The sequence below is a fragment of the Astatotilapia calliptera genome, chromosome 3 (genome assembly GCF_964374335.1).
Source record: "Astatotilapia calliptera chromosome 3, fAstCal68.1, whole genome shotgun sequence".
Classification (NCBI taxonomy): Eukaryota; Metazoa; Chordata; class Actinopteri; order Cichliformes; family Cichlidae; genus Astatotilapia; species Astatotilapia calliptera.
This window is the reverse complement of record NC_137424.1, coordinates 16,261,162-16,270,949: the sequence shown is the minus strand read 5'-3', so window position 1 is coordinate 16,270,949 and position 9,788 is coordinate 16,261,162. Positions and strand designations below refer to the sequence as shown.

At 40.4% G+C, this 9,788-nt stretch overlaps 1 long non-coding RNA gene across 1 annotated transcript; it reads left to right on the top strand.

The window, feature by feature from the left end:
* The first annotated feature begins 4,144 nt into the window (after positions 1–4,144).
* Positions 4,145–6,015, top strand: LOC145425270 (uncharacterized). The gene is made up of 2 exons (XR_013905927.1): positions 4,145–5,683; positions 5,764–6,015. It is a non-coding gene; the product is annotated as an uncharacterized LOC145425270 (long non-coding RNA).
* The last annotated feature ends 3,773 nt before the right edge of the window (positions 6,016–9,788 follow it).

Sequence of the window (9,788 nt, the reverse complement as noted above, 5' to 3'; positions counted from 1 at the left end):
CAAGTCTTCCAAGTGTGCGTGCTTTTCCTTCTGAGTGCTTTTCCTTCAGCGTCTGTGTTACTCGCGTCCAGCAGATGGCAGTGTTTCACTGTCTGACGGCTGTCTGAAGCTTCAGCTGGATTATCCGTTTGCTATGTTTGCCATGTTACAGTGGGGAGGAAAAACTCCCTTTTAACAGGAATATCTAGACATGAGTGATTACTGCAGTGGGGCACTATCTGTGCTATCTATAAGAAATGTTAGCAACAATAAAACTCTGAGGATCAGGGCTCCATTTCACTCCAGTGTTCAGTGGCATTTTAAAAGAGTGAATACCGACGCTGAATGTCTTTGTAAAGCAAAAGCACTTTGTTAGCCTTTACAGAGCAAAGCTATGGATCAATGTGCAGTGAAGAAAAATCGAGGTGGCCAGTCTGTCCTTTCCTAACCAATCACAGAGCTCCTTACATTGCACCATGTGGCTAATTTGCGTTTTACTGATATTGCTGGGCTGCTGTCAATCATTTTGTCTTTATATTACAACAGAGCATTGACCTTTAACCTGTTTAATTCATACTGAGTATTTAAAAAAATGTATTGTCATAATAAATTCTGCCTCACTGAAAACCATTTTGCATTAGCCTCTATCACCTGACTTGTCACTGATGATATCACTGCATGAGCAGGCGAGCGGTAGCGGCGGGGGGGTGTAGGTGAAGCTCGTGAAGAACAAAATTCTGTACGAGCGGACGCAGTGAGTCCAATAACCAGGGGTAACTGGAAATAAGGTGTTGTAGGCTGGCTTCCACAGTGTAAAGAGACACTTCTCCCTCATGCTCTAACAGCTGGTAAATCAATTTAGAAGCAGAGTCGATAACGGCCTCCTGAAGCTCCCTAGGTGGGGTGACTGCCGCTGGATCCATATCTGGCTGGTCCGTACTGTCACGGCGGGTGAGGAGAGCCGTGTGAAAATAATAAATGAGGATCCAATCGCAGGCAGTAGTGGAGAAGTGAAGGTGGTTTATTGAACACAAAAATAAATATGGACAAACAGCAAATGGAGCACGAAGTAAACTAGACTGGAAACAACTAAACTACAGAGCACAGAAAGATGTAAAAATCTTATACGTTATATATGTTAAATAACATGTGTAGTGCTCACATGTAATGCAGATGTTAGCTTTGATCTAACCAATAAATCCTGATTGGATGTTGTTAGCGTTAGCACTTGTGTTTGCTTCCCTGCTGTACAACAGCATTACCAAAATACAACTGAAGAAACAAACTCAGTTATGAAAAGTTTGTGTTCAGTTTGCAGTCGCTGAAAATAATTACACCTTTGGGAATGACATGGAAATGCTCCCACACTAAAGATTGGGTTTTGTTTTGGGGATTTTCCATCTTAATTTATCTGTCTTATTTGGCTACATCTACGACACTGCTATGCTCTCTCTTGCCTATGTTTTCGTGGCTGCTGCTATCTGTATTTTAATATATATATATATATGCAATGAAAATTCCCGTCTCGCCCCTCCCGGCAGTCTGTATACTTTAAGCTCGGGTAGTTTTTACACAGGATACGGGAGGATTATTGAGAAGAACCTAAGCAAACACGTGACAAGTTTTCAACAGGAATGAATGACAGTAAAAATGTTACCTCACAGATCGTTTTCATGCCATCAGTAATGAGCTGGTTTCAGCTGGACTGGACACACTCAAATGGCAAAGAAGGTTGTGTAGCCTTTGCAGAGAAGATGAAATGCATTCATGTAAATCAAAATGCATCTTTTAATTGAGGTAGAGGTTTGTCAGAGATATTATTCTCATAATGTACCTTTGTCCCAGCTGATTACCTTCATTAAACAGCAGGTTGCAAAAACCTCTTGTGTACCTCTTTTCAACCACTGGGAGGCGCTACAGCTTCATTCCTTTCACACTAAGGCAGCGGTAGGGAACTCCAGGCCTCGAGGGCCGGTGTCCCTGCAGGTTTTAGACGTTCCCTACCCCTGCACTAAGGCCTTTGAAATCTTCATTAACACTGAGCTTGAAATTTCTATCAGTCGAATGCAAAGGAGTCCTGTGGTTGTAGGACAGAGGTAGGGAACGTTAATCTGCCATCATTTAGATTATATGACAACAACCTTCAAATCTGAAGTCTCAGAAATCTGCTTCATGTACAAGTTCCTCCAATAATCAGGGCTAATATCACCAAATTGTACATAAACAGACTTTTACATGTTAAATATTTCTCAAATATGGGGAAAAAAACAATATAAAATACTATATTATTAACAAAATATCTTAAGATACAGCTACAAATTGCTTGAAACATTTGCAATGAAATATATAAAACAGCTTTATTGTCAGTGAGGACAAAGTTATAGTGATGCTGTGCTGGAGTGTTCAAAAGAAGACAGAGACATGAAGTATAAATATTGTATAATATTAAATATAAGAAAGAACAAAGTTATAAAAACATTAATAATTGAAATCTACAACAATATTCACATAAAGTGTAAAATACAGAGTTAACTGTTTAATAGGTAAAGTTTAGGTCTTGCAGTCGAACAATGATCCCAAACACAGCAGCAAATCTACAGCAGAATAGCTGAAAAGCAAAGTCCAGACCTCAACCTGGGACATTCAGAGAGCTGTGCTTAAATAAATGCCCACAAAGCTCAAAGAACTGAAGCAACGTTGTAATGAAGAGTGGGCCAACATTCCTCCACAACAATATGAGAGACTGATGAAGTCAAGCAGAAAACAATTAGCTCACATTTGTGCTGCTAGAAGTGTTTCTAGTTATTCACAGGACTGTAGTTTGAATTTAAAGAAATGTGAAAGTGCACTGAAATTAACATAAAGTTATTGCAATTTTTAAAAAAAATCAAGAAATCTAAGAGGAAGAAACAATGTAAACCACACAATTGTTTTCCTTATATTCTCCACACGGCAATGCACATAACAGACATAAAATATTTGCATTTATCAATAGAAAATATACAATTTTTCCATAGTCATAGCCAGGCCCGATTACTGCCAAACCTGTGCTGAATCAATCACTTAAACAGGACCTGTCTGACAAAGTAGAGTAGACCAAAAGATCCTCAAAAACTACACATCATGGCGCAATCCAAGGAAATTCAGAAGCAAATAAGAAACAAAGTAATTGAGATCTCTCAGTCTGGAGATGCAACGTCAAGATGAACAGAATCCAGTTTCTGGGATCCTGAAGGAGAATGTCTGGCCATCTGTTCACGACCACAAGCTGAAGTGCACTTGATCCAAAGCACACCAACAAGTCCACCTCTAAGCAGCTTAAGTAAAACAAAATAAAGACTTTGGAATGGCTTAGCCAAAGTTCATACGTGAATCTGATTGAGGTGCTGTGACCTTGGAAAGGTGGTTCATACTCAAAACCCCTCCAGTGTGGCTGAATTACAACAGTTTTGCAAAGATGAGTGGGCAGAAATTCTTCCAGCACCTCGTAAAGGACTCATTGCCAGTTATCCCAAACGCTTTATTGCAGATGTTTCTACTCAGGGTGGCCCAACCAGTTATTAGGTTTAGGGGGCAATCACTTTTTCCACACAGGGCCATAATAATGGCCGCCTTAATAATAAATGCCTTGATTTAGGAACTACTTTTAATGTTTACTTGTGCTATTTTGCAAAAAATAAAATCTCTGCAAAAACATCAAAACTGCTGACCATCTGACCTCAATATGAAATTATTAATCTTTTGACCAAAAACATTTAGATTTGTAAAAATAAAGAAACCATAGAGGAACAAACAATGTTGTTTGCTACGTTCTAACATGGCAATCTAAATAACAGTAATGCAAACATATATATTTATCAATAAAAACAGATCGCCTTTTCACTGTTACAAAAGTCAAGTATATCAGTGTTTGTTCAGCTTTCATAAATGTAAGTTTATAAGTACATAGTACATTTTTTGGTCCAACTTCTTTTAATACATGCAACACATTTCAGAACATTTGGGACAGAGACAACAAAAGACTGGAAATACTTCGTAAAAATCTGGTGAAACACTTTAAAGCCAGTGGGATTAAATGGGAAACATAAAATTTAATACTAGACAAAGACCGATTGAATCATGAAGCAAAGAATTAATAACTAAATCACAAGTAGAAAATGTTAAGCAGATATTATTGGATAGATTTTGGTGTAGAAAAAAATGACAAGAAATGAAAAATGAAAGTTATCTGGTCTTTTTCTTTAAAGAGTAGCCTACTGCAGAGCAGCAACACTGACAAAGACCATCATCACCAATACTGCAGCTAATACAATGATCCAGGAGGAAACTTGAAAAAGCAGGAAAAATGTGACACTGATCAAAATGAATACATCAATTATTGATCAAAGAGAAAATGCATACTAGCACAATGCATTGTTATTGCATCTCAGTTTCTCACCATCACTGATAATCTGACGTCTGCTGGACCTCAGGAATCGTCTCCATCACCTCTCTGTGAGGAGCAGAGAGCACTCGTGCTGCACATCCCACCTGTGTGCTGTGTTTACGTGAACCTGAGAGCACAGCTGTAGTGGTGACAGTGAATGTAGCGTTGGTGTTGGACACACTGACAGTGTTGTACTGTGAGAAGCTGAGGTGTTGTTGTGAGAGTGTTACAGTGGGAGCAGGTCGACCAGTGGCTGAACAGGAAACAACCCACTCTTCAGCAGAGTTTGACTCTCTGACATCAACAACAGGTTCATGCAGCTCTGTGAAGGATCAGGAGATATAAAATAAGGAGTATATTGTTAAAGATACATTGACTTCTAACACATGTAACGCATTAAGGTCAAATTTCTTACCATAAGGATGTGTTACACGATTTATAAACCCCAGTTTGTTAATTATTTGTTCATTATTCATAACTATATACTTAATTTTTTAAAAATTAAGTGTTTTTGGTCAAATGGAATTTCTTTTTGGGTAATTTTAGCCCCTTTTAGCCCTCTGCCAAAATGTTTTAACCTTTCTGTCTCTAACAGTAAAACATCGTTCCTTTATCTTCTGTGTCTGGTGTGTTGGTCAGGATTAGCTAGCTTGGCAAAAAGTTCACATTAAACAAAGTGTGTTACTGTGAGGTGTGTGTTCGTACTACGAGTCACAGCTCGAGTTTTCTTGCGGGTGAAGGTTTTTCACCTCGCTGTCATTCTTGCATAAAAGTGTTTGACCCCTTCAGGAAAAAAAACGAAATTTGGGATTATTTTTGGTTTTGTTCATTGTGTGTATTTGTTTCTACTTTTTACTTTTTCTTTTACTGTGTACAGCACTTTGGTCAACCTGTGTTGTTTTTAGACATGGTTATTGATTGATTGATTGATTGATTGATTGATTGATTGATTGATTGATTGATTGATTGATATGTCTTTGATTAAAATACAGCCTACTCCACATCCTCCAAGTTACAGAGAAGAGGAACCATCTGGGGTGAACTTGTGCACTTGGTATTGGCTGTCATGGTCCCTGTGCCTCTCCGGCTCGCTCATGTTGGCCACAGGTTTGTTTTGTTTTCTCTCCTGCTTCCCTGGGTGGAGCTCATTGTGGGCTCTCACCCTTGGCCCACGTATCTGCGGTGATTTCTACACCTGTTGCTGATCAGGCGGCGTCCCCCTTGCCTATTTAACGCTGCGGCACGGAGTATTCGGCACTGGAACGTTGAACCTCCCATGTTCGTGCTCTCAGCTCTCCTAAGACAAACTCTCTCAGTGTTGTGTGGCGTATTGATCTAATTGGACTCTTTGTGTTTAGATCTCCCCGGAACTGGTGGCGGACCCTGACCTGTGATCCCTGTGTGTGTCAACATAAGTGGAAATTGGAGCGAGAGTGGCTGTGGAGAAGCGAGTGTGCGTAAGAAGAGGAGTGGCGGAGTTTGGGCCGAGTGGGGAGCGAGTGTGGATTCCTTCCCCTGGAGCCCTGAAGCCCTGCCCCATTCACTGTATATACACATCACTGTGGTTTCCCTTCTGTGTTAATAAATTGTCAACCCTTTGCTTGCCAGAACGCTGCCTGCGTCTGAATCCATCTGTTAGCCCTGACATTGGATACCTGGAAATCAGTGAAGGGACCATTAATGCTTCAACTTGTACACAGGTTTGAGAGCAACCACCCAAAAGCTTCTGCTAATAAACACTAGTCTGTGTTTGTGATGCAAATGTTTCTGGCTGTGTTCACAAACATTTAGTAAGGTGAGTGAGGAATATTAATACTTATTATTAGATCATTAGCAGACTGTAGAACTTGACTGCACGCCAAGGTGGCAGTTCAGCCATTTGATTCATGTTGCAGCAGCTCATGAGTGAATGAACATCGTGCAATAAAAGTACTTCTAGAAGTACATTTTTGCAAAAACGCACATTGTGGAGGAATGTAGGGAAGACACGAGGGAGCCCGATATTTTACTCAAACGTTAATCGCTGCATCACACAACTGAACATTCAAAGCGCCAAAACCTAACCCTCTCACTTCCCGTTACACTGGGTACGAGTGGAGCTACCTGGTGGTATGTACTTACATTTATTTAAATTTACTTGAGTAGGGTAGAGTCATGCTAATGACCTAATAATTTTATTCAGGTGTGTTGCAGCAGAGATACATTTAAAAGCTTCAGGACGCTGGCTCTCAAGGCCTGGAGTTTGACACCCCTGCTTTACACAAAGATGGGTTAAATCACAGTGCAAAGAATGAATGAATAAATGAAATATAAACAATAAATAATTATTAAATAGTCTTACACATCAATGTCATTGGTTGACTTTTGAAGTATTTGAATCCTTATTGGGTTCCTTGAGTGACAGAAGGATTAAAACACTTTAAAATCAGTACTGAAAATATGTGCAGACATTACTGGATAGATTTAGGGTTAGAATCAATAAATCACTATCATGTTAAACACTCTTAGAGTTCAAACCTTCGTAGAAACATAAGTCCAGTATCATGGAATGAAACCTAAAGGTGCATTTGAGGGTGCAAAACGTTTCGTCGGCATTGTTGTGTTTGTTTGGGAGAAAACGTACAAACATACAGTGCAGCACTTCAGAGTTACACTGCTAGCGATCGAAGATTTATGTAAATTCAACAGCTAAACGCATTCTGTACTGTACAGCAGGAGTCCCCAACCTTTTTGCACCACAGACCACTTTAATGTCAGACAATATTTTCAGGGAACGACCTTTAAGGTGTCGCGGATAAATACAACAAAAGAATAAAAAAAAGAAACTGTGGTGTTTTGTAAATATAATAATAAACGTGACTTGAGCTGTGCGCCAACAACAATGACAGTGACATCCTCCTCTCTGCTTTTTAATGCTCTCTGGTCACTATGGTAACGCGTAAATAGTTCTTTCAAAATAAGACACACAACTACAACCATACATTTCACACCGGAGGATCAACTCTCGCGGAACGGTACCAAAAGACTCACGGACCGGTCCGTGGGCCTATTAGGGACCGCTCCTGTACAGGAGACACTGGACTAGATTGATTGACAATGGTCTACAGCAATCAGAACGCACAACACGATGTACTGTAAAAAAAATAAATGAATCAGCGAAACAGCAAGTGTCACTTTTGGCCACGAACAATTTAGGGGAATTTTTATGAACAAACCCAGAGTGTTAAAAAAAACTTAAAACCATTTTTATTTCTCAGCAGCATCAATAGTAACAAAAACGCAATTTAGTTTCGCTGTCAAAGTCGATTTAACTGAAGTTACGTGTTTCCGGTTACTGTGGAGCTCCACAGCAGCTGCAGCCAGAAGCTGTTTCTACAGGATCCTGATGGACACTCAAAGCTTTTAGAAAATGTCCTCATTAGTTGTTTGCAGCAGAATATCAACCGATGTGAATCAAAACAACAAAAGTGCTCTGCACATGTGTGTGAGACTACAAATTCTAGAACCAGAACTGCTGATTTCATTACTCTGAACTTTTAAAGGCAGGTTTTGTATCTGAGAGCAGGGACACTTGCTGTGTTCAGTGTGACTCGTCTCTGCAGAAGGTCAGGGCTCTGATAGTTGCAGTTAGCGGGTGACTTACTGGGCAGGTGGATCCTGAGTGTCTGTGGGAGTCAGGGTTCATTATGGTCCTGGTTGCTACTGGAAATAAAGAAACAAAAGGAGGGTGTGATGTTCAGGAAGTACAGACTGTAGCTCAGCAGGTAGAATTACTAACTGGAAGGTTGGAGGTTTGATCCCTGGCTGCTCCAGTCTGCACGCCACGGTATCCTTGGGCAAGATGTGGAACCCCGACTTGCTCTCCGATGCATCCATCATAGTGTCATTGTTAGAAAAAGAAGTGCTTGTGTGAATGAAGCACGCTGTATAAAATGCTTTGACTGCTCATACAGAAAAGCAGCTCATAAGAACTGGTTCATTTTCCAGATAATTCCACTATTAAGACAACAGACATTTGGGAGGCTTTCTCTGAGAGTAACACTGAAAGTCTTGCTGCTCCTCCACAAAATGAACTTCAGATTAAAGACACAGCTCAGCTAAACACAACTCAAACTAATCTACACTATTTTTCTTTATTACGCAGCGTTTTTATAACTATTTCCAGATGTTTCTAAAGATGAAAACAGAATTAAACTCCAGCCTGATGCGTTTCTGAGGTTCCTGACTCTGACCGTCCCTCAAACGCCTCTCTGGGCGTTTCCTTCCGTCGCTTTTACTTTCGCTTTCGTGAATGTTGTGGTGCAGTTGATCGTCTCCATGTTAAGGTAACGTTAGCAGTCTGTACTGTTTTCCTGGCTAACATCAGCTGTGTGCAGCTTAGTTTCAGCATAAATCTGCTTCGTTTTATGTGAGATCAGAGTCTGGGAACGAGACAGAAACAGTTGATGATCAGCAGCTGAACTCGATGTTACTGTGGATCCACTGACTGATGTCTGTAGGCAGCTTCTCCTGCCTCCATCAGTCTGTTACGGAAGCCCGTTTCCGCCACAAAAAAGGATCCATTCTCGAAATTTCGACTTATAACTCGAAAATGTTGAGAAAAGTAGCTCGAAATGTCGAGTTAGTTCTGCCAATCAGTAATCCAGCTACAATGCGCACTCAAACCCGCTTCGCAACAAATCGGCGCTTTCGAGAGTACGTTAGCTGATATTAACGCCATGTGATTCAGCTAATAACAGAAGGACTTCATCATTTGTGAAGCCACACAGACAATAATCAGCGACTTGTGCATTTATGACTGGCTGTTAGTGATGTGCGGATCGATCCTGAAATATCGATTCCTCCGATACCAATCATTTATGTTCTAGAATCGATTCTCACATTAAAATATCGATATTTTAGTAATTTAGAGTAAATTTGTAGTTTATCATTAACAGGAACACAGTGGAAAGAAACTATAACATTCGGATTGCCTACATTCAAAGGAACTACTTCCTCTTCCGCCTTTCATAGTCATGTGTGAAATACGGCTGTATAAATGTCTCGCAGCCCCTTGGCGTGCGCACTCACAACAATGGCTGAGCGTAATTGTGCGGATGTATTTTACCTCCACAAACAGCTGAGCCGTGGTTTGCAATAAATGTGGCAAAAAAAGTGAGGTGTTGTGGCCATACTTGCCAACCTTGAGACCTCAGAATTAGGGAGACATTCAAAAGGGCTGTTTGGGCGGATAAATATATTTTACAGGGTTTATTTATCGGATAAAATACGTTAAATGTCACCGTTATTATTGGCTGGCCCGGAAACAGCGGGGGTGTCCAAATTCAGAGGCTGCTTCCACCTGAGGACCCGGCCTTCGCGGTCTAAAGAAAGCTGGGTAGTA